Source organism: Vulpes vulpes, chromosome 14, assembly GCF_048418805.1.
Source record: "Vulpes vulpes isolate BD-2025 chromosome 14, VulVul3, whole genome shotgun sequence".
Taxonomy (NCBI): domain Eukaryota; kingdom Metazoa; phylum Chordata; class Mammalia; order Carnivora; family Canidae; genus Vulpes; species Vulpes vulpes.
Genome location: NC_132793.1, coordinates 129,862,593 through 129,889,598, shown reverse-complemented (window position 1 = coordinate 129,889,598; position 27,006 = coordinate 129,862,593). Strand labels below are relative to the sequence as shown.

Below are 27,006 nucleotides of genomic sequence, written 5' to 3'. Positions count from 1 at the left end.
CAATTAAGTACGAAAATCCATACTGTTTTATAAATTGTTTCAGAAAAATACAATAACACAAATAGATCCATTACCTATTTGTGATAAAAATGCTTAGAAGTGTAGACGTTTCTTTTTTTTAAGATTTTATTTATTTATTTATGAGAGACAGAGAGACAGAGACAGAGAGAGGCAGAGACATAGGTAGAGGGAGAAGCAGGCTCCATGCAGGGAGCCCTATGTGAGACTCAATACAGGGATTCCAGGATCACGCCCTAGGCCTAAGGCAGACGTTCAACCACTGAGCCACCTAGGCATCCCAAAGTACAGAAGTTTTTTAAATATATAAAAGCTGACCTTATTTACCAAACTCTATAACAAATATACTCCATGAGGATGCCTTATACATTCCCTTTAACATCAGGACTTAAAAAACAGTGTCCAATATTACTTCTCCTGCTACATTGTAATCAAGATCCTAGCTAATCATATTCATGAAGTAACAAAATAGAAGTGAAATTTATTTGAACATGATAGAATAACTTACCTAGAAAATCCAATAGAATCAATGAGCTATTAGAAGTAATTAAAGTTTTAGTAAGGTTATGGAAATGAAATGAATCGTCCACATGCCTAAGTTTCATTTCTCTATAGCAGTAATAATAAACTGGGAAGTACAAATGAGATACATAGATGCATAACAGAAACTAAAAATATAAAATATCTATGAATTAGGTTACTGAGAATTAATTGGCACTCCATGAAAAAGCTTCAAAACTCTAACAAAGAGGATGTAATGTATCTAAATCTGAGTTTCTCTGCTTCAGCATTATTGACATCTTGGAGCAGATAATTCTTTGTTGTAGAAGACAGTCCTGTACTTTGTGGGAGCTTTTTCATTTTTGCCTGGATATCAGTAGCATCTCCCCAGTTGTAACAACTAAAATATTAAATAACAAATATGTCCAGATATTGCCAAACATCCCCCAGGGGACAAAATTGCCACTGATCTAAATAGAGAGATAATTGATACTCTTAAAACAGATAACATAAAAGATGCTTTACCTACACAAAGTAATCTATGATTTCAATGTTAATCACAATAACAATTTCATTTTTAGGAATCTTTATAAGCTTTTTCATATACATAGAAATATAGGATAATGATTAACAAAGTCCACTTTGTAAAAAAAAAAAAGAATAGAGGGAGATTTGCCCAGAGAAACAAAAAACATACTTTCATACCTCAGTCATAATCATAATAGTAATAACAGCAACACCTACAGTAACAATAAATCATATTTACTAAAAAAAAAAAAGAGAGAGCAATAAACCATTGAAAACCTTAACAGTCACAAGTGGAAATTTACACTATAAAGTGAGCGCTAGCACTCTATATTAAGGACGTTTCAGAAAGTTTAGTATATTGTGGTAGAAAACTGGATTAGCATACAGAGGAGAGTAATATTAGATTCCTTTCTAAGAGCACAATGAAAATGGATTTTACTTAAAGACTTACTACATAATTAGGCATGCAAAATACCTTTAGTCCTGGGGTAGGAAAGAGATTCTTAAATGAAACTTTAAAAATACAAAAATAAAGCCAAAAATGACAAATAGATTCCACCAAAATTTTATTGTCTGTTCATTGAGCCAGAGCATAATGAAAATTAAAAGATGTACACGTGAATTTGAAAATACAGTTTAGATGTCTAGAAATGACTAGAAATTCACATCTAGAATAAGATGAGAACTCCTACAAACCAACAAAGGAAAGACAAAAATAGAAAACATTTGTAAAGAAATAAAATCTCAGTTTAGAGAAGAAACTGCCAGAGCTGATGAATATCTGAAAAATATTCATGATCATTACTAAGCAGAGGAAGGAAAAATTAGAGTAACAATAAGATATGGCTTTGCCTATTGGACTGGCAATAATCAAAAAGCTTGAAAATGCCAAGTGTTAGTGGGGATGTGAGTCTTACTACTGGTAAGATTGTAGGGATTGGCAGTCATTCTAGAAAGCTCCATATGGGGACATGTGCAAGGTTATTCATTGCAGCAGTGTTCTTAGCCAGGGAAAATACTTGGAAACAAATTGACTGTCCATCATCTGGAGTGTGGATAGATAAAATGTGGCGGATGACACCATGGAGTGTTATAAAGTTAGAAGTTATGACTTAGATGTACACACAGGATAATGGCTAGATTGCAGACATACAGTGCTTGGTGAAAAGCAGAGAGAAAAAAGCCTGAGAGATAACCCAATAACATTTAATTCTTAAACTTGCATCCCATAATTTAAATACTTTAAATGTCTTCCTGATAGGAAGCTTTGTTCTGTGACTTTTGTAAATGCCATGTAGTTATGTCCCCTGGCCCTAATCCTCCTTCAGAGTCAACCAGCTAGTTGCCTACTCCTCTGATTTTCAAATTACATTTTCATAACTAGAATAAACTGGGGTGTACGTTACTCACATTCAAATTGTGTACTGTCATTTCTTCTTCCTTGGGTTTCCACTTCCTTGCTCGTTGGTACCATAGAAAAGGGTGATAAACAGAAAATACAATATAGTGGTCACATGTCCCAGAAAGCCTTACGCAAGAATACACAACCTTTCCCAGGATAGATATACTTTTTCTTACCAGTTTCTTATAAAATATTTTTTAAATGTAGAGAACAAAGGAATCTGTGCCTAGATTCTTAATTTCATGCTATATGAGAGGAAATAGTACTGACTTATTGAAAAAAAATGAATGAAAAAGAAAAAGGGGATGCCTTCCTCCCACATCAGCATAATACAAATGACTTGACTCAGCGTACAGACGGAAGTGGAAAAAAGAAGCCATATTCCCACATTTTCAAGTTTTCTATTTTGTATCATGAACTCATTAAAGCCAAAATATGATTTTCCACAATCGGGCTCCATTCGTCTTCTAAGCAGTATCCTTACACTTCAAATGTTCTCTCCTTCCCACTATCTCTCTCCTTGTGAATGAAAAAAGGTTATATCATTAGATACATATTTATATTTTAATTATGTATAATATTCTATGATGAATAATATAAAATATATTATAAAGTATAATGTATATAAAATAAGTAATAAAAATAATACATATGCTTTAATCATATGGAAATTATAAAGAGGTTTAAATTACATATATAGATATCGGCCCCCAGATTTGCTAATTTCTGCATTAGGGTTTCAAACATAATGCTAGTTAAGTCCCTTTTCCTGTTTCATGCCATCTTGTTATTTTCAATTCCTCACTGTACCTGTTCAAAGCTTTTTAGACTCATGACTCCGAAAGTTGACATCACTCTTAATTCTGTTTTAACCAATGATACAAATGGTGCGAGGATTTTGTATTACTCCACATAATCAGAAACAAAGTCTGTAGCCACGAGTAAAGGACTTTAGGATTCTAGAGCTCTCTTTTAATTTGTCATTAATCTAAATCTGGGTGAGTAAACAAGGTCAAGATGAATCCATCCAACTTCACTACCAGGTCAGTTTCTGTTTCTTCATCAATACTTACTGACAGTTCTGTCGCTAAACAAAATCATTCAATCAGGGCAAGGCATTCTTCTATGAACTGAAAACAGAAGAAAAAAAGAACCATCAAGGTCTCTGTTCTCATAGATCCTTTATTTTAATGGACTAGTCAACAGGATAATTCAGTAATTTCATAAATCTTTAAAGGCTACCAGGAAAATGGAGCAAGAGTGATATGACAAGACTTTGTGCTTGCTTGTCTGTGTACGTAGAGCTAGCAGGAGACATTTGGGGCCAGGTTTTGAGGAAAGTCTCTGTAGGAATGCAATATTCAAGCAGAAACCAGTGGGAAAGAAGAAATTTGTCCCAGAAAGACCAGGGGACTGAAGACCAGATCTCGTAAATTCTGGTGTGATTTCTATTACAGTGCACTATCTCCAGTAAGATATGTGGGCTACTTCTGTTTTTAAAAGAGCCTACATATTAAGTTCCTCGTTTAGCTTAATGTATTTAACTTGATGTCTTTGGATTGGATTGATTTTGTCATTTTGTATTTTCCCTTGAAAAAGAGGAAAAGTTACTGAAACAATTGCATTGAATTACCATATTCATTATTTCAGTTATTAAACTTTTAATCAATGCTATAGGGTACAGACTTTCTACAAAAAATAAAGGAAACACTTTAATTTGTTTGTTTGAAAAACATATTAAATACATATATATCAGGCATTCTGTAGACAGGAAAACATTTTATTACCCTTCTTGTACGTGTGTGTGTGTGTGTGTGTGTGTGTGTTTGTATTTATACTGAATTGCTTAGGTTTTTTGGGAGGAGGTAAGGGGAAGGGTATGATGACAGCCAGAAATGTCCTGGTAACGTTGGCCTGATGGAGGAAATACTTTTCAAGATAGTTGGAGGGCAATACTAGGAATCAAATTCATTTTCTTCACTGGGATCATGCTAACCCTAGGTGAACTACCTAGAAAATCACAATGTTTCTGTCCCCTGTGAGTTCTTTCCTCAAAGGACAATGAGAAAAGATTACTTATTTGTTTAGAAATCATCCGCCTCCTACTTCATTTTTCCCCCATTCCTTATTAATGGGTAATGCAGGCACCTGCCAATATGTGAGTAGTAGCTTTTTAAAGGGGAAATCTCTAAATATTTAGGAAACGGTGTTTGTATGAGTTGACAGGGGTGGCAAAATTCAAAGTGCAAAATATGCCGGGAAAGCATGTTAGGAATCCAAATGTAAAACATTTAAATGGAGACAGCAGTGTACAATAATTAGGCTCAAAGCAAAATATGGGAAAGCAGAGAACAATCATATGTTAACCTAGTCGGATGCTCAGAGAATTATCTCAGGTTTACTTGAAAATTTGCAACTGTTCATAAGTGTTTTAGATTGCTTTCATGCTTAGTTCATCAGTTTGAAAAAAGTTATGCACATATTGTAAAATTCTTGTGCATATGTTACCAGCTCTTCTTTTGCTGTTTATATCACCACTAATTAACATTTTTAATTAAGACAAAAAACACTGTTAGCATAATACATAAAAAATTGGAGCAGGTGCTTAGGGTAATAATTTGTATAAATAGCTATTGCCCTACACTAGCATCTAAATTATGATCATTAGCTAGCTTTTTAGTGGATCAGAGTGAAATTCTGCCTTTTATTTAATTTAAGGAGAAAACAGCAAAGAACACACTACAAAAATAAATGCAGACACCACGAATTTTTTTGTCCTCATTATAATCCTGGTTTATGCTACATTTAAAACTTGGCCTCTTGAAACCCGTCTGGCCTCCTTCTCCTCTACCCCCTCTGATCTTCTTTTCTCCCCAGCTATTCTCGAAGACATAGTTCTGAAAAGAAATTTTCTTCCTGATTTTCTCTGCTCTCCGACTTTCTTTTCCCATCAGAAGCAGGATGAGTTTTTACAGCACTTGGTATTATATTCCATTAAAATAGGAACTCACTGAATTAAAATTAGTTAATAAATATACCCATTTGGTCTAGTAAAAGAGCAGACTACTAGAGGATGTACATCACTAGCATATTGCTAAATTAAGTTAATTTAGCACATTGAAGTGAATTAAATTAAATTAGCTTTTTAAAGAGAGCTACTTACAGTACATGCATCACATGTGACTTGCTGACTTATGTGGCCTCAAACTTACCTTAAACTTAATATCCTCACTTCTTATTCCTCTTGCAAAGCCTTTTCCCCTACCCATATGTTCAGAATTGAAATCAGTGGCATCATTTACTCCCCCAGATACTCTGGAAGAAACTATAGATCTATGTATTTAATTATTTTTCTCTCTCGTTTTTGATAGGCAATGCCCAGAACCCATTACGACAACTCAAATTTAGTGAAGACGTATAACACACTCTTCTCCAGGACTGAGAATGCAGAAAGTATAAAATCCTACACTCTAGCCATGCTATCCTGAAATACCTTTCTATCACATCCAGCCTTTATCTTGATCATATTTTCATTATTTCCCTGAATTTGAGTAGCCGTGTTCTGATTTCCTAGTCTTTAGACCTTCATATGGTGGCCACATTATTTTTTACCTCTGAAATTACTAATTTTTCTTCTTTCCTACAGGTAAATAGCAGCTGTAGTTGTCTTTTCTATATAGTAACTTAATTGTGGAATATGTATGACATAGTAAATTTCTAAGTATTTAATTTAAGTATTTTGATTAACTTGGGTCTGACTCTGGCTTATTTCCCCAGGCTCGTTTCCCAGTCTATCATCCTCCAATCTTCACAGAACTCTGCCCTGCTGCCGTGACAAAGTATTATGTATAATTGCCCTTGGAAGTTTAATCAGATACAACTAAATAAAGCATAATCCTATTCACATTAGATTCTTCAAAGATATAGAATCAATAGGTTATATAGAGATGTATAAGAGGAGACTCATTATAGGATTTGGCCCATGTGGTGGTTATGGAGGCCAAGAAGTCCCACAATCTGCTGTCTGTAAGATGCAAGTGCTAGAAAGCTCTTGGTGTAATTCAACCCAAGTCTGATAGTCTAAGAACTATGGGAGCCTATGGTTTCACTTCCAGCCCATATGGAAGACCTGAAGAGGAGATGGAGGAAGGCAGGGGAGCAGCTGTTTTAAGTCCCAGGATCTGAAGGCAGGAGCTCCTATTTTTGTGGGTAAGAGAAGATGGATCGCTCTCAACTCAAGAAGGGAGAGAGAATTCCTATTTTTCTGCCTTTCTGTTCTGTCTGGGCCTTCATGGATTAAATGCTAATCTTTTCCAGAAACACCATCACAGACACACCCCAAAATATTGTCTTACTAGCTATTTGGGCACTCCTCAGCCCATTCAAGTTGACACATAATTTTTTTTAATATTTTATTTATTTATTCATGGGAGACATAGAGAGAGAGAAGCAGAGACACAGGCAGAGGGAGAAATGGGCTCCTTGGTGGGACTTGATCCCTGGACTCAGGATCATGATCTGAGCCTAAGGCAGGCACTCAACTGCTGAGCCACCCAGGCATCCTGAGTTGACACATAAAATTAACCATCACTATCCTTAAAACTTATGTAGCATTTACTACATATCATATACTATCCTAAGTGCTTTAGAAATATTAACTCATTCAAGGCCTTGTGAGGTAGATATTAACATTTTATCCATATTATACATGAGAAAGCTGAAGTATAAAAATCTTGCTCAAACTTACTCAGGAATTAAATGGCAGAGTCAGGTTTTGAGTTCAAGAAGTTTGCCCCCAAATCCATACTCAGAACTACCAAGATGGACTAGTCCTTTCTGTGAGTTCTTGTGTAGGAGTTGTGGGGTACCACTGTAGTATACATCTTATTTTAAAGTCATATTAAAAATCTAACTACAATATATCATTACTCAACACATTTGACTTACACAAGGCAGTGCTCTCTATAAAATTGTGGAGAGATAATATATTTTGCGTTCATTAAAATGAGATATTTATATAGCACAGTATCTCTTGTGATGTCAAATAAGTGAAGCGGTTCTTCACAATAAATTCAAAGATAGGGTTAGATATAAGACTATTATAACTTCTATGAAAATATTTGCTTAACAAATAAAAGAGGAAGCTGAAAATGTCAATCAAACTGTAAGGTGGGTAATTCAATTTATGTCCACTCCTAATTGTGATATATACATTAATGATTCATAATGTTCAGTTGTAATAATTTAAGATACTTTTAAGCTAATGATATATAAAACTGTTTTTGAGGATTTTTTTCTATATTCATTCCATAGACATTTTTAAGTTTATAAACTTCAAACCTGTTTGAGTTTTCTTTTTATGTATCTAATTGTCAATTTTGCTATAAACAGAGGCAGGACATAGCTGATAAATACACTTTTGCAAGTTAAAAATATGTTTTTAACTGATAGAACACTTCTTTGACTATAATAACACTAGTAATGCTTATTCTGAAATCATTACTTTATATAATTTTACCTATTAATTCTAAGACCGATAAAGAACGAACTCTGCAAGTTTTAAATTTTTATTTTTTATAACACTTACTACTATCTCAAGTTATAGTGTTTATTCACTTGTGCACTTCCCTATTATCTTTCCCATAAATAGAATGTATGATTCAAGCATTTTGTCTGTCTTACTCATTGAATAACTAGACTCTGAAATAGTTCTTGGCCCATAGCAGATATTCAGGGAACATTTGTATAATTGCATGCGCTTTCCTTTCTATGCCCAGAATGAGTGAACTTGGCTCATGGTCTGCTATGGATTGGATGTTTGTGTTCCCCTCAAGTTTGCATGTTGAAATTCTAATTCCAGGGTGATGGTATTATAAGGTGGGACTTTGGGAGATGATTAGGTCACGGAGGTAGAGCACTGAAAATGGAATTAGTGCCTTTATAAAAGAGACTCCAGAGAGCTCCCACACTCCTTCTTCCATGTGAGGATACAGTGAAATAATGGCTATCTCTGAAGTAGGAAACAGGCCTTCATCAGACACCAGATCTGCTGGTGACTGTATTAGACTTCAGAACTGAGAGAAATGATGTTTGTTATTTAAATCACCCAGTGTATGCAATTTTTTTTATAACAATCCTATTGGACCAAGACAGGGTCTATAGAGGTCCATGAAAATTCATGGAGACAATCAAGACACATAAGTAAGTTCTATGTATAAAACTGCATACTCCATTTTCTTTTTATGTGAATATGTGATTTTTTTTCAAAGTGGTACATGACAAAAGAGATTTAGAAATTCTATTGTAATATTTATTTCCCTACCAAGTCTACTTACACCTTTTCTGTTACCAAACAACTTGAAAAGGAAAAAAAAACATAGGAAAAGTAGTTTTGAATTTAGTTGAATGTGAAATGAAGAAAGGTGGTCGTTAAAAAAAACATGAACTCCTTAAGAACATGTACTATGAATAAGCTACTACAGTTTCCGATGTTTTACAGTGAATATATTTCATGAATAAATGCAATGGTTAAGATTTGATTTGTTATACTATGTTTGCTATAATTTTGTATATTTTCAATGATAAGCTTTATAATCAGTATTTAACTTATGTACACTACGATTTGCTTAGAAAATGTGTGTTTCTCTAAATGACATACCCAAATTAATACCATTCATTGTACCATTCAAAACGCAAAAATGCCACTATATCTATGGAAATTAAAATTTAAAAATGATTAATCACAATAGCACTCTAATAAACCAACTGTTTACTTGTTCCAATATTCCATTACATATGTCACTATTCATATATAGGTTTTTGTCTGTATGTAAAGTTTTGTGGTTTTATGTGGAAGCAATCACAGGGCGAATATTTTTTGTATCGTTATATTGTCTTCATAGATACCATTTACATAAACACATCAAATGCCTTTCATTGAGGTAACATACTTTTCTTTAGTCGATGTAACATATATTGGTCAGCCACAAGTTGCTTCCAAATGTTTACCATTGGGGATAAATTGTAATGGATATCTTCAGGTATTATTCTTTTCCTTTAATCTGAATGAGTCCCTTGGGATGATTCACTAATAGTCAATATACATGAAAAATTTAAGACCCCACAATTATTGTCAAATCTCCTTCCAAAAAGGTTATACTTTTTGTGTTTTATGTTGCCATCGTTAGTATTAAATCAGAAATTGATTGCACTACTTCATGGGCAAAAACAGTAATGAGAAAATACTGCTCCCTGAAGAAAAACATATTTATAAGTCAAAGATTTTTTCTTGGAAACCTAGCCTACTAGTAGACACCGAGATCCCAAGGAGAGTGGGCAATTTGGTCCATTACAATCTGAATATATAGGACCAGAGACTGATTTAATAAATATATCAAAATGGTAAATGTCAATAAAAGCAGAGATTAATAAAATTCCCAGATGAAGAAGGAAAGCAGAGAGAGAATCATTACTCAGACAACATGGTTTATAAGAATATATTATAAAAAAAAAAAATGATGCCTACTGTGGTTTAGGAAAAACTGCAAGGACAACATTTCCCTCTATGCAGTGAGAGAGCCTGTGAATCCAATTCAGAGAGACATTGGGAGCTGACATTTAATAATCTGTCGTTTCCGTGGATATATTTATGATTTTTGACTTCTGGTTGACGTACAAGTAAATTACTACTTACACAGTTTTATTTTAAAAGTTGAAGGTATTTTTTTCTTTTTATTTTATTAAAAAGTTGAAGTATTTATTTATTTTTAAAGATTTTACTTATGTACTCATGAGAGACACACAGAGGCAGAGACACAGGCAGAGGGAGAAGCAGGCTCCCTGCAGGGAGCCCGATGCAGGACTTGATCCCACAGGATCACAACCTGAGCCAAAGGCAGATGATCAACCGCTGAGCCACCCAGGCATCCCAAAAGTTGAAGATATTGAATATGCTCCAGGATGGGGGTCTCCTTGGCTCCTGAGAGGATGTGAGACTCTTCCACAACATATCCTGCAGAATCCAAACACCTCAGCTGGAGCTAGAGCTGAAAGGAGGTAAGGGTAACATCAGGGTCCTTTACAAAAATGTGTAATGGCTTTTAAAAAATCCATTTCAATAAATGAATGAGAGTGTCCTACTGTCTTCCTGGCAATTATCTTATGATTAGACTTAATGTTTTATATGAAATATAATATATGGTTTCCTGTTAATGTGAATGGCAAACTATTAATGCAACTTATATCTTCCCTAAGGTATTTTCATTTACCATGTAAAATATTAATTGCCAGCAAAATCAGTGTGTGTACATGAGAAAAAGGAGAAAGAGGGAAAGGAGGTTGGTGGGAGGGAGATAGAGAGAGAGAGAGGAAAGGAATCAATCTTTATAAAAAATGGGCAAAGTCTATAAGATTTCTTGAGGCAGGTATTCACTATTCCCCCAAACTCTATTTATAACTGCTATAAAATAATAATCCCCTTTTCTTGTTCACTTTTATGGGCCTGTCTACAAACCTTAGAAATATTGTGTTTGGATGAAGAGGTAGAAATCTTAAAAAGAATAAAATCAAGATTTGAGCTTTTTTAGCCTTAGCAGAGGAAACTGCCAACATAGGCTGGGCTTTGTATTTGACCTCCAAAACAAGTTTCCTTATCAAATATTTGTGGCTTTTGAACAAAATTGGATGAAATCTGGTCTGCCACACACAAATAGAATAATCATTTAAAAAAAGTGTTCCATAATGTATTTTTTATTGTACTTTTGGCTTACATATCAATTAAATTAAACTAAATTCTCTAGGTCATTTTGGGACTTGACTCTAGTTTGTGACTTAGGGCAACGTAGCTTTTTTAATCTATAGTTTGTTTTAAAAAAAAGAATGTTTTAGGAGAGCGTTGATTGAGAATTAAAATCAGGTAATAAATAGAAAGTGATAAAGACTCATTGTTTTTGTTTACTTTTTTATTTCCTCCCTCAAACTCAGTTAACCTTACATGAAATCATGGCCTTTAAAATTAATGGAAACTTGTCTTTCATAGCTTAATGCTTTAACAAGGATGAAGAAGTTTACTTGAATTTGTCACAATACAGAGACTTTTTTGCAAACTATTGTTTGACTCTCTTTGATAGGAACTCCTGACATTAAAACAATTTACTAACTTAAATAGGTAGTATGAGAATCACTTTACTTCCTGATAACAAGAAGTTTATGAGTATATGCTTACTCTAGTCGGCGCAGATTCTGAAAAGTTGCATCTATAAATTGCAGCCGAGTTCATTAGCATGATCCCTTATTTCGTATCAAATGCAGATAATTTAGAGGGTTTTTTTTTTCTATGAGAACTATGGATTAGCTTGTGTGAAAAAAAAAAGTTTCAATAGTGTTTCAGAAACACGTGTGTAAGAGCTGATAAAACTGTTGCCCATTTAATACCTGTCAAGTAATCTGGAAGAAATCCCATAATGGCAAGGCTACCTCGCCAAGTTCCGGCGGCAGAAGTCCGTTTAAAAAAATGTACTCTATGTAGCTTCAGAAAATGTGAGGACATTTACAACTGCCAGGAACTGTAGGATCTTTGGGTCTGGGTATCTAAATCGTGAAAATAAAGAGCAATAAAAAATGGGTAGTGCTTAACATTCTGACTTTTGAAGTTTGACACAACCAGAGGCGGTCCTGGTTCTGTTCTTGTGAGACATTTGATTTTAATCCTGCTGAGCATCTTCAGTTTTATCTTCTCTAGAACAAAGAAAATGACTATTTTATAATGTTGTCACAAGGCATAAAATACAATTTTGGTAAATAGATAATGTGGTATGGAATCTGTGGTAGTTGCTAAATAAACCATAGTGATAGAGTGATTTTGAACATAGAGATTATAAAAAAAATAATATAGAGATTATATCCTGGTTTGCCATATTTAGAGGACTAGATTATGTACAATATCATAATATGATACAATATATAATAGTATATTTATATTATATGTATTCTTATACAATAATTTGATTTGAGGTATCTTTGATTTCTCCACTCTTGTGAATTTATTTAATAAATCATTTATGTATTTTTTTAAAAGATTTTATTTATTTTTTTGACAGAAAGAGAGAGAGAGCTCAAGCAGAAGGAGCAGGAGATGGAGAGGCAGGATCCCACTGAGCAGGAAGCCTAATGCAGGCCTCGATCCCAGGACCCTGGCATCATGACCTGAACCCAAAGCAAACAATTAACCAATCGAGCCACCCAAGTCCCCCAAATCATTTATGTATAGGCTCATTCTTCACATTCTGTATGATTTCCTCTCTCATCTGCTTCATACGAGGTTATTGACTAGTATACACTAGGCTCCCAGAATACTCTGTGCTTTTTTATTGTGAATTTTTACATTTAATTGCAGTAACAATTTAGTGTATAGAATTCCTCCAAAAAGCTCCAATAAGTCATACACTCTATGTGTGTATATAGGTGTGTGTGTGTGTGTATGTGTGTGTGATTCCTCTAGATTAGCAGTGTCTGATCCAGAGAAGGAACTTCATTAAAGACCTTTTCTAAACTGAGACGTGTTATGCTCTTCAACCATATTTGTAATGATAGAACCCAAAGTTTTCAACCCCACTACAAGTGAAACTGAATCAGAAGATGAATTTGTTTTATGAATAAAATATTTTGTATTAACAGGTTGGGTGGTGCTGAAACATAAATGTTTATATCTTCTCAAACTGTTGAAACAGACAAGAATGAATAATAGTGGTCAGAAAGAAGGAAAACAACTGTAAAACAAATACTCAAAATTTCTCTGATTTTTTGATGACTTTTCCCTTTCCACCAAAGGGTTAAAATAAGTAAGTTATAGTTTAAGAGGAAGTTTAATAAGGTATTTAAAAGAGAACTACAACATGCATACCTAAATTTATACAATGTTGTATGTGAAGTATATCTGTGTGGAGCTAGAAATAAAAAGAAACCCATAACAAATTGTATATGCCCCAAGAAAATATTTTAGTTTGTTATATAAATAAATATTGAACAGAGAAGATTTTTATATGCTGTGAAATACTCTAGTGACTACTTTCTTAGATATTTGAAAAATAAGATTCTTCTGCAAATTCTCGGTATCACAGAGAAATAAAACAAGACCCCTCCCATACTCACCCACCCAATGAGATGGGAACTTTTCAGACAATTTGAGAAAATGCCATACTTATTTGTTTTTATATTTAAAAGCTGCCATCAGATGGATATCTACTAGATAGCTGGTTTTGCTTCATATCATAAATCTGTCATGGCCAGCTTTATCATTTGCTGTCTGACACCTTCCAGCACTAATCATCTCTATGAAGAATAAGAAGTTGGAGTGGAAAACTCTTTGTAAACCCCCTCTGTAGTACATTTGTCAGTTTCGTGTTTTTAAGTCCTCGCCGCTACTGTGGGGACATTTCTAATTCATTCTCATTTGAGAGTCCTCATTTTATCTACTTTTCAGAGTGCAGTGTTATCTGATGTTGTTTCATGCTGAGATGAAACACTGACTGTATCAGTAGGGATAACTGCTGAGAAGAAAGAACAAAAGAATCGCATATATCTAACAGTCCAGAATTTTCACCAGGGTTGTGCTGAGCTAGAGGATTTACTTATATCCCAAAAGGATTGTTTCATAATATATCTGTTTCTATAAACTTTGAGACGCGGAAAGGAAGTAAGAACTAAAACACAAGTTACACATATGGGTGAAATCTTCAAAGTGATCTTTTTGTCACTTTCATTTTATTTCCCATAAGAAAACAGTTTTGCATATGCAACAAGATTGTCCTTGGAAACTTTGATCTAAAGGATAGAACTTTAGAGTTTAATCTCTGAAAATAGGTAAAAACTTTGCCTTTGTTTATCTGATCACATCGCAAGGGTGCTCACTGAAGTACATTTGGGATTAACTATTTCAAAAAACCATGACACAATAGAAATGATTGAGGAAATTATGTGATCTACCATTTAAAAAAAATTAACAACAATTTAGCTTTTTTTTTTTTTCCTAGGTTATAGTCATGACCTCATGCCTGGAATTCATGATAAAACCAGTTTCAATTCAGTTTTTTAATACAAAGACATTAAAGGATCTAAACAATATGAACATATCTTGAAAATCCTTTTAAAAATCATGTGATAAAACCCTTAGCAAATTTTAGCTTTAGCCCTATTTGGATGATAGGCAACTTTGTCAAACATGATATATCACTCCAGTTTGCAGGCACATTACATAATATGTATAAAACTTTTTACATCAATCTTGAAACATTATGTAATATAGTAGTGAAAAATAGAAGTCAGGGTTGTAATAGTGAAGTAGTAATAATAATATTTTTAGTAATTTCCCTTTTGAAAAGCTAATTTAAAAGATACTAATGATATTTGATATCAGCGATTACCAGTCGCTAATGGATAGATTAGATTTGTAGTTACCATTCCATAATTCATGTTTGTATGCAGATTATGTTGTTATAATTATAGTCCATTTTCTATTAAGACAAAGCTATTTATGTTTTAGGTTAATGTGTAATTGATATGCATAGGATTACAACAAAATGCAAAATAAGTACAATGTAATGGCGTGCTTCATCTTAATTACATTCATATTCGTAAAGATTTTCTCTTCTTTTTCCTCTCTTAAAGAAGAAAGGAAATATTTCATAAAAACCTTCATAATAGAAACACCATATGGCTCATTATTTAATCAATTAGAGAAAAATGAGAAGAACAGATTGTTCTTTTGTAATGTCGTAGATCTTCACTTTACCTTTGATTACAGTGAAATTCTGACCTCAGAATTTTAGGTTTGATCCAAGATCTTTGGTCCTGGCCACCAATTTGTTAGCCCTAAACAATCATTTGTTGTACTTCTGTGTGATCCTTTATACAATCAAAAGATACCCTAGACTGTCAAAATAATTGCTGAATCTTCAATATTAGGCATATCCTTATTTTATTACATGAAAAGTGTCAAAAATAAGAAGGATGATATAGTCTGAGCTCACATTTAAAATGAACTTCATCTTGGAAGACTATAACTTATCAAGAACTATTGCTGTGGTTGATACACATACAGAAACCCTCACTTATAAAGCAGGCATTTGGAGTGGGAGAAAAATGTACAGAAATTAAAATATTTGGTTAAATTTGTTTATGCCAGTGTTTGGGCAATTACAAGAAGTGTAAGGTTCTACATGAAGTGTTGCAGGACATAGGAAACTATAAGTTGTCCTATAAACATGGATGATAAGCATGAATAGGACAGTATAAGGATCACTTAGTATAAGTGAAGAAAGTGTTAATTTTTTTTTAATTTTTTAATTTTTAATTTTTATTTTTTTTTAGAAAGTGTTAATTGATATGCCATCGAGTAAAGGAGAAAAAAGTGCAAGAAGTGTTAATGACACACACTGGTTTCCCTAATCTTAAATTGCAAATTTAATTGCCTACAGATGTCATATAGATGCCTTAAGGGAATTAGGTGGATTGATGACATTCGACATTCAGCCTCAGTGTCCAGGATATTAGAGAATGTTGGAATGTGGTGACCTGGACAGCTAGGTCCCCATCCAAAAGGTACAGACACTACCACTTCTCTGATGATTGATTGTTGGGATAATCTCCTATTGTTATATTTTTCACAAACAGAAGTCTAAGCAGCTATGTGAAATCTATGCATTTTTTAACCGAAAAAAAAATCAGTCTTTTTACTTTTTTGTGCTAGTTTAAAAAATAGACTTGAATTTTTAAAGCAGCATCAGTACACAACAAAATTGAGCAGAAGGTACATAAATTTCACATATATCCTCTGCCAGGACACAGGCTCAGCCTCCCCCACTATCAACATCCCACACCAGAGAGATACATTCTTTAAGACTAATGAACCTATAGTGACACCTTATTACCAAGAATTCATAATTTGCGTTAGGGATCACTCTTTGTGTAAATATACTTGGACAAATGTGTAATGATATGTATCCATTATAGTAGTATCATACAGAATGTTTTCACAGCCCTAAAAATCTTCTCCTCTTCCTCTTCATCCCTTCCTTCCAGTTAACCCTGGCAACCACTGCTTTTTATTGCCCCTATAGTCTTGCCTGTTCAAGAAGGCCAGTCATATAGTTGGAATCATATACAATGTAACTGCTCAGATTGACTTCTTTCACTTAGTAAAACACATTAAAGTTTCCTTCGTATCTTATTATGCCTTGATAACTCATTTCTTTTCAGCACCATATAACATTTTATTATATGGATACCACAGTTTATTTATTCATTCACCTTCTGAAGGACATCTTGGTGCTTCCTAGTTTGGGAAATTATAAATAAAGCTGCTATTAACAACTGCGTGAAGGTTTTTGTGTAGATTTCAACTACTACTTTGTATACATTGCAAGGAGCATATTTCCTGGATTGTATGATAAGGAATGTTTACTTTTGTAAGAAACCACCAACTATCTTCCAGAATGGTGCATCATTTTCCATTTCCCCTGGTAACAAATGAATGAGAATTCCTATTGCTCGTATCTTCACTATCATTTGGTTTTGTCAGTGTTTTTGATTTTGGTCATTCTAATTACCCTGTAAGGATAGTAGTGACATTTCATTGCTGTTTTAATTTACAGTATCTTAATGGTTTACTATGTTGAAAACCATTTCACGTGCTTATTTGTCACCTGTATATTTGTCACCTTCCTTGGTGAAATGTCTATTTAGATCTTTTGCCCATTTTTAAATTGGGTTATTCGGGATCCCTGGGTGGCGCAGCGGTTTGGCGCCTGCCTTTGGCCCAGGGCGCGATCCTGGAGACCCGGGATCGAATCCCACATCGGGCTCCCGGTGCATGGAGCCTGCTTCTCCCTCTGCCTGTGTCTCTGCCTCTCTCTCTCTCTCTGTGTGACTATCATAAATAAATAAAATTTAAAAAAAAATTGGGTTATTCATCTTCTTACTTTTGAGTTTTAAGACTTCATTCTATATTTTGAATAACAGTCCTTTATCAGTTATGTCTTTTGCAAGTATTCCCTCCCAATCTGTGGCCTGTCTTCCAATTCTCCGGAAATTTTCTTTTGCAAAACAGAAAATTTTTAATTTTAAAGAAGTTCAGATGAACAATTTTCCTTTCACAGATTATGCCTTTGGTTTCATATATAAATAGTGTTAGCCATATCCAAGGTCATTTAGATTTTCTCCTCCGAGAAAATACAGTAGAAGATTTTTATTTCTGTGTTTCATGTTAGGTCTCTGATCCATTTTTTAGTCAATTGTGAAAGGTGTAGTTTGTGTATAGATTCATTTTATTTGTTTATTACATGTGGATGTCCAATTGTTACAGCATAATTTGTTGAAAATACTATCCTTGTTCCATTGTATTTTCGTGGCTCCCTTGCTAAAGATTAGCGTTTATGTGGATCTATTTCTAAACTATATATTCTGTTCCTTTGAGCTCTTCTATTTGTCTTTTTTTCCCAAATGCTACTGTATTCATTACCATAGCTTTATGATTAAATCCTAAGGTTGTGTAGTATCAGTCCTTCAATTTTGTTTTTCTCTTTCCATATTTATTGACTCTTCTTAGTCTTTGTCAAATCTATCCATTTGTAAATATTAACAAAAATAATTTTTAATATTGTGTATGCCAACACTGTACAGGCCAAATTCAACATCTTTGCAACCTGTTTTTACGCCACAGATTTCGAATATGTCGTATCTACCCCAATATATCAATTCAGCAATTTTAGATCAATATAGTGTTTTAACATGATTTCTAGATAATTTCTATTTCATATTATGGTAGAAAAGAAGGGGGAAATTTAGTTTATCTTCAAAATTACTATTTAGAAAAAAAAAATAGAACAGAACTGATCACTTAAGAGTTAGTTGCCCTAACAGATATGACACCAAGTGAAAAGAACTTATATTTACTTAAGAGTTAGTTGTCCTAACAGATATGACACCAAGTGAAAAGAGCTTATATTTACTTGAAACAGAAGCAGAGACTGTGATCACCTAGAATGAAGGTGAACCAGTTACCACAGAAACTACATGCAAGGAGATATCAAGAGACTCTTGCTTGGTTAGGACTGGAATCACTGCTGAAACCATATAGGAGTTTTAATTGAAAGGTGTTATTTTGACAGAAAAGATCCTCTTTATCACTTTAATGTAGCCTTCTTATGTTATTTTCTAGATGGAAGCAGTAACTCCTTGATTTGATTATACCTCCACCTGCTGTAACCCTTGAAAAAAATTCTATACATGCTACCTCAAATGCCTCCTCTGCTCCCCCCCAAAAAAATCAAGCATTATTTTAAGTAAGCCTTTTGGTGATCATTAAGATTATATTAAAATTTTTTATCCCATACTCTCAAGGTATTTCTTACTTCCACTCAATACACTTATCATAATTTCAAAAAAACAGTTGATTTTGTATTTGTGTGTTTAATTCTATGTCATCCACCAAATATTAGCAAAGTTAATATTTGCTAATATGGAATGAATAGGTAAACAGGAACATATTACTGACCTTTGTAAATGTGTTTTTCTGTGAAAAGATAGTAAGGAATATTATTCCATTTAAACAAATAATGGAAATGAAAACTGAGAACTTCTGGGAGTGGACACAAAAAATTATCAACTGACTCCAACAAGAGCAAAAGCAGTTCTTCAATTTCTAATTGTATTAGCACAACTTAAAAATAATTGCCAGGTACAAATAAACCAACAAGAAACCAAAACTATCCTGTTCACCTGGGGCAACAAGAAGGGAAGCTTCATTTCTTTGTACATCTATAACTACATTCACAATAATTTAAGAAATATCTATTGAACACTTTCTTTATGTCTTGGAATTAGTCATTTGTTTTAAGTGGGCAAGTCCAGAATCGTGACATGATTTTCCTTACAATATTAAAAAGCCCTAGATTATTATGTTGAGATTTTATTTTCTTGAAACTTCTAATAATAAAACAAAATTGCAGTTTCACAGCTGTGATAGTTCCTTGGTTTCCATAGAAGATTTTTTTTTAAAGTAAGGGCTGAGAATCCATCCATATTCAAATGTTCCCCTTGCATGATGGCTCAATTATTATTGTTGGTACTAATCATCTCGGTACTTGGCAAGACTCATTCATACTGCAGGAAAGCAAACTTTCCCAGAAATCAAAACACCAAATGTTCTGAACAAAATAATTGGAGGATAAGGGTCCCTTTAGAATCTGAAATTTTCACTTGACAGAACCTTGACAAATGTGAGTGGGTGTTTAATCAAAAGGATATTTGTCATAGAGCATAGCTCACAATTTTCAACACAGCAAAGGAAATATTTGGTTCCTATGGTGCAACTGGAGCTTAAATCCAGGCAGACCATTCCAAGTCTCTGATCCAGACTGATTTTTAATTCAGAAGTCAATGGCTTGAAGATTCAATTTCTGGGATTTGCACAGATATGAGAGCAGTGACTTACTTTCCTACCAAAGGCAGTGATGGTAGAGCTGTGCATGAACACACACACAGGTCTAGATGCTGAGCTGAGTGCCTGAATTAAAGACAGATGCAGGATTCTTTTTCTCTATATTTATAAAATGGAAATGATATTCTCAGAGTCATAATGTTTATATTTATATGCATTCACCTTTTGAAAATGATTACCCAAAAAGGGTGGAGGGGGATATGATTTTATAATTTATTTTTGTCTATTTTGTTAAGTTTCTCAAATTCAGCAATTTTAGATCAACTGGCTCGTCTTGGAAAACGTCAATTATTAAATGTGAGGTAGACTATACCTTAGGGAATGTTTAAAGCTACTTATATCTTTTAATAAAATCTGTCTGGCTTCTAGAGTAATGCTTTTTTGTCAAACCTATTTTTCCCCCATACATGTTTATGCACTAGAGAAATCAAAGCCATTTAAAAGTAGAAAGTATAAAAGCATAAAATAAACTATTTTTTTTAAGATTTTATTTATTTATTCATGAGACACACAGAGAGAGAGAGAGAGAGAGAGAGGCAGAGACACAGTTAGAGGGATAAACAGGCTCCATATAGGGAGCCTGATGTGGGACTCGATCCCGGATCTCCAGGATCACGCCCTGGGCCGAAGGCAGGCACTAAACCGCTGAGCCACCCAGGGATCCCAAGAAAACTCTAAAAGAACCAATTATGAATATATATTTTTCCCAAATATCAGAATATATGTATATTTGGAAAAAACATGAGTTTATAATTTATATCCAGATTATATATCCAGATCCTTCTTTCTCTTTCTTTCTTTTTCTTTCTTTCTTTCTTTCTTTCTTTTTTTCTTTCTTTCTTTCTTTCTTTCTTTCTTTCTTTCTTTCTTTCTTTCTTTTTCTTTCTTTCTTTCTTTCTTCTTTCTTTCTTTCTTTTCTTTCTTTCTTTCTTTCTTTCATTCTTCCTTTCTTTCTTTCTTTCTTCTTTCTTTCTTTCTTTCTTTCTTTCTTTCTTTTTTTATTTCTTTCTTTCTTTTTTTCTTTCCTTTCTTTTTTTCTTTCTTCTCATTCTTTCTTCCTATTATCTATCTGTCTATCTATATCTATCTATCTATCTATCTATCTATCTATCTATCTATCTATCATATCTATCTATCTATCTATCTATCTATCTATCTATCTATCTATCATCATCATCTATTCAAATTATTTTGTGAAAAACAAAGCAGTTTATAACTGCTGAGTCCTTACTAAGTATTAGGCACAACTTTAAAAGTCTTATTTAAAATAATCCTTACAAACAGGCATTTTAATTGTACTATTTTACAACTGAGCATATATTAAAGCACATTATGGTCAGGTATTATGCACAGCAAGATAAGGAAAGAACCTGCATTCTATCCAGAATGCCTGACTTGTGAACCCATTTTCTTAATCTCTATATATTAGAGGTAAAGAAGTTGATATTATATGTACATTTTTTCCTTAAATAATATTATCTTTATTTAACTTTGATTCCCAAGAGCGTACTATTGCTTTTCATTGATTGACCCATCAAACTGAGTATCTTAAATAGACCCTCCAAGATTTTCATGATTTTTCATTTTGCCTTTTCCCGACTTTTCATTTTGCCTGTGTGCAATTAACCCATTCCATATCAGTCAGTGTGTTTACTGTCATGCATAGAGCCAGGTTAATCGCTTTAATCAGGATAACACCTATTCCTGAAATGCTAACTTTTTCACCTTTGAATCTACTCCTATTCAACCTCTATTTGCTTATAACCTACAGCTGAACTTTCCTACTACTTTCCCTATAACCTAAAACTGAGTAACTTCACTTTCTTCTGAAACGACAGATGTCATTTGCCCTAGTGACAGGGATTTATCACATTATACTTCCTGCATTCTGAATATTACATTCTTTCTACAACTATTTGCATGCCTGAACATGAATATCACTGTGCCAGAAATTGGAATATGAAGATGAACAAGATTGATTTCTATCCCTTGATTTGTTTGCAGGTTGATATGTATGTGGTTTTTACACTATATCTGGAAAGTATGATTCCTACATTATGTTAAGATTTAAGAGTTATGAATTTTTGAATAGCACATTGTGTGAATTTTAATTTATTAATAATTTCTTTTTCAAAGCAACTCTTCAGAAAATGATAAGAATATATCTCTCAATTAGACTAAATATAATTCTGATATTCTGATACTCTTGTTGTCAAGCAGAACACTATGTGCCAGTTATCAGTGCCGGGAGAAGACTTCAGCTGCATGAAGGATAGCAAAAATCATCATGATGCCAGGCACTAGAATGGATCAGAAGTTCTAACAGGTCTGCCCATTGCATCTTGGTATCTGAGTTTCTAAAAAAAAAAATACAACACAGTCAAACTCAATGCCTTTACCTACATAGAGAAGAGAGAGCAAGATCAGTTCTGATAGTGTGCACTGGTCCCTCAAGATAAACTGTTCCCCACCATCCCCATCCCTCTTTCTCTGCCCACCACACCTGAAATAGGGCAATTGACCTATGTATGCTCTCTAGGATTGCAGCATAAGGACCCCTACCTCTACTCATGGAGTCTGAAATACTGAAAGATAAGAGCTACCTGAGGACCACTGAGGCACACAATTGAGCAAAATGAAGAAACATTCATTGAGTATAGAAAAGAGGTAGATATTCCTACACAAATTGGTAAGTCTGGCTAGGGCTATGTGGGCTCTTTATCTCTTCATAAGGAAGTGTTTCAGGCCCAAGACTCATTCTTATTTATCTATATTTAAATACAGATAAATTAACCCAAGGGGAGAGCGTAAGTGATTTGTTTTCATTATGTATGGACAGGCTACAGTTGGTAGATTATATTCTTTCATATCTACTGTACTCTTTTAGGCATTCCTGCCATTTTTAATGTAGAGTCTTAGTTTTTCACAGTAAAAAAAAAATAGACACAAAACATACACTGGATATTGGTACCACATTGCAGACATTTTTGTTGGAGTTCATGCCTTTAAGATGATCATTTATAGAATTATAACCTGTTGTATATATTCTGTGAAATTTTGCAAGCAATGGTGGCCAAATAATAATATATCTGTGTAAATGACAACCCAAATTCAATTTTGCTTTACCCATTTTCTCTTTGGTTTATCAGCTTTCCTTCTGTAATTGGATAACTGTTTCTAACCACACCATGTGATCTTTGAGACAATAAACAAATATCTTCTACTTTGACATACCTCATCACATGCTAATATATTACAATTTGGACAAGAAGTAGGCAATAAGATAAGTTGGATTAATGAAATAGTTTTAGACACAGGTGCAAACAACTTGTCAGTATTATATTCTATTTCTATATAACTCTTTTTAACCTTATATCATGCCTGTGCTATCTATTTAAAATAGCACTTACTATAGTGGGTACATTAATTTTATATCAGTGTACAACCATTTTACAACAAACATAGTGACTAAAAACCACACACTATCTCACAATTTCTGTGGGTGAGAAGCCTGGGCATGACTTTGCTGAGTCCTCAGCTCTTAGTCTCACAAGCCTATGATCAAGATGTTGACCAGGTGACATGATCATCTGGATGCTTCATTTGGGAAGAACCTGCTTGTAAGATCAGTCATGTGACTGACAGCATCCATCTCCTTGTGGCTGTGGGACTGAGGATCCTGTTTTCTTGATGGCTGTTAGTTGCAGGCCATTTTCAACTCCTGCAAGCCACCTACAGTTTTTGCCACATAGCTTTCTCACAACATGGCAGCTCTCTTTTTCAGGGCCACTAAGAGAATCTCTCCAGTGTCTTAATATGGATGCATTTATTACATAATCTGATCATGAGGATAAAATCCTAATACCGTTGTAACATGCCATAACCTAAACAAAAGAGTGACATGTCATCATTTTGCTAATTTTTGGTCAAAACCAAATCACAAGTCCTTCTTACACTCAAGGGGAGAGGGTTATACATGGATGTGTCCATCACAATCGATGTTTTGTCATAGAGGAAAGATTAAGAAACTTTTGCCTATAAAGTTTATTACACTTCTTAATGAATATTTTTGTCCAATTTATTTAATTATATATATATATAAAACCACCAGAGAAAAGGACTATTAATTAGCAAGAGTTTTACCAATCCAAGTGTGTTTTTTCCATGATATTGGCCTTTTAAAATGAAGGTTCTAAGTTGACAAGTTTTAACAAGATCAGCCAAATAGTTTTAGTCTTTTTTAAGACTATATTTGAACCCATTTTCACTTACACATTCTATTTATGCATATCTTAATTAGTCAGAGGATGAGATGCCAAAAAATGCAGAGTTTTAAGATTTTAAGAAAACAAAATAGTAGTATGTCTGACTAGGAAGTCTGTTTTTTCATCAGAGATTGCCTACTCACCAAGTAAATTCCTTACTATCTATCTATCATGGGCTTCAATTTTCCAACAGAATAGCCTGATTCATCACTGTTATGCCAATGACACCCTGCTCTATCTGTCGTTGCCCAGTGATTCCCCTGGGGAAACTCTAATATTTCAAGCTTATGTGGGAGATATTAAGTTTGATATCACAGAATTTCTTGCACCTAGAAAATACTAGAAAGAGGAATATGCATTGACTTTGACTATTCATACAGGAATTTTAGACACTTAAAATTTAAAAGAATTGCAGAAAATTGAATATCAAAATTTCATTTTATCCATGATAAATGAGGCCCAAAGAGAAAATGTGATATGGCTTTGATCGCCAAATCAATTAGTTAAAAGATTTAAACTTACATTTTCTAACTTTAAAGCAGTGTCTGCACCCTCTATTAAAGATTTTTTTATACAGCTGACTCCTAACTTGAGTTTGAACTGTGTGGGACCACTTATTCACAGATTTTTTTCTATAGAGCACAGTACTGTAAATGTATTTTCTTTCTTATGACTAACAATATTTTTTCTCTAACTGTATTATAAAACAAAGCATATAATACATATCACATCAAAATATGTGTTAACTGACAAATTTAGGTTATTTGTAAGGCTTCTAGTTAATAGCAGGCTATTAGTAGTTAGGTTTTTGGGAAGTCAAAAGTTATACCTGGATTTTTGACTCTGGTGATAAGTCATCACCCTAACCCCAAGGTTGTTCAGGGATCAACTGCAGACCTTACAAGCCAGGCCACATGAGGCAAACTACAGCCTCTATGTTATAATGGCAAAGTAACCCTATATGTGATGCTCACACTCAATTTTTTTGGCCCTTCACATTTCTTTCACTCTACCACTTCAACTCCTTCCAGATCTCTTCATTGCTTTTAATCTTCCTCCTCCTCCCAGTATCTGTTCTTCTAATCATTAATAAAACATGAATAAACTAAATTATTGTATCATCTGTTGCCAAGCAAACTTTTACTCAAAGAGGGATCAATTCAGTGTCTACTGTTGTATCTGTCCCTATTTTCACTCCACATTATATACTTCTTCACCTACTCATAACCCTATATCATTAACTACTATTGTCCACTGCCATACTCTCTGATTTCTGGTTCTCTGGTTTCAGAAACTGGCTTCTTGAGGCTCTGGGCTTGAAAATCATGAGCAATTCTGTCATATGATTTATGGAGATGCCACCTATAATAGAGTTCTAATGAAGAAAGAGATCTGAACAATCAGAGTCACACTATTTATGGTTTTATTTATTTGTTTAAACAAAGATTTCAATGGTTTCAGAAAGAATATGAAAATCATCTATGGGAAGTAGATAACTGAGGGAAAAATTTAGAAATTCTCCTGTTCTCATGAAATTTATATTCTAGTTAAGGAGGTAGGTAATCAACAAATAAAAAAAAATGGATATATACTGCACTGTTAAGTATGGAAAATGCTATAAAGAAAAAGCAAGGAAAGGAAATGTAGAGTAATGTTGGCTGACAAGATGTTTAGATATTATAGTCTGAGAAATTTTGCTAAGGAATGAGTTTAGGCAAATATCTGAATAAAAAGACCATTCAAATGACTATAAATGCTGTTTGGAGTGAGAACAGCACTGTAAAGATCTTAATGAGGGAATAAGCTTTTATTTGTGAAGAAACTAACTAAGGCCAAAATGATGGGACATGCAGCATCATGGTACATATGGACAGGCTGCTGATTCTTTACAAGATGGGTGATTCACATTAACATAATGTTCAGCCAAATAAACTGCGTTAGAGCCTTGATCAATGCAGGGGTTAGGAGTGCTAATCCCCCATACAGTTGAAAATTCACTTATAACTTCAAGTGCCCAAAAACCTGTTAATTAGCCTACTGTTGAGCAGAAGCCTACTGATAACATAAACAGCCAATTAACACATATTTTGTATGTTATATGCATTATACACCGTATTCTTACAATAAAGTAAGCTAGAAAAAAGAAAATGTTATTAAGAAGTTCATAAGGAAGAGAAAATGCATTTATAGTACTAGACTGTATTTATCCAAAATAAATCTGCCTGTAAATGGACTCACACAATTCAAGCCCATGTTGTTCAAGGGTTAACTGTACTATGGTTCTATTTATTCGAAGTACAAAAATAAGGGAAATTAATCTATGGTGTTAGAATAATCATTGTGGGAAGAAAAGATCAAAAGTGACAGCCTCTTATGAGGAATTTACAATATTTCATTTTTTGGTCATGGGATATTCTCTTTGCAAAATTTCATTGTATTGTATACTCATAATTAATGCCCTCTTCTGTACCAATTTCATTGCAATATACATATTTTTTAAATCAAAATGCCAGTGGAAGAAGATAAAGTCACACACTGAGAAGAGCAAACGAAAATATCAGCATTGAAGTAGCCTTCACTCTGGACCCAGGAGAGGAAAGACTAGAGTATATTGTGACAGTTCAAGAGATAATTTGTTAACCAGGAGTTAAGTGGTGTATGTTCTTCCAAAAACCAACACTATCCACTATCCAGTTCTAACTGAGAAGAGCATTCAATGGAGTTTGAAAGACCAGAAAATTGAAATAAATTTTATAAGTAGTGGAATATTCTATAATGGTGGTGTTCACATTGTTCTA

The 27,006-nt window shown here is 33.7% G+C and overlaps 1 long non-coding RNA gene across 2 annotated transcripts in view; it reads right to left on the bottom strand.

Moving 5' to 3' along the window:
- Positions 1–2,487: 2,487 nt before the first annotated feature.
- Positions 2,488–27,006, bottom strand: part of LOC140595316 (uncharacterized) — a 40,186-nt gene continuing 15,667 nt past the window's right edge. Inside the window, exons 3-4 of one of the 2 annotated variants that reach the window (XR_011996809.1) lie at positions 3,523–3,579; positions 2,488–2,503 (exon numbers count right to left, since the gene is read on the bottom strand). This is a non-coding gene — a long non-coding RNA (uncharacterized lncRNA). Of the gene's footprint in view, positions 2,504–3,522; positions 3,580–22,077; positions 22,301–27,006 lie in introns of those variants that run through there. The other variant, XR_011996810.1, reaches the window with a different exon arrangement.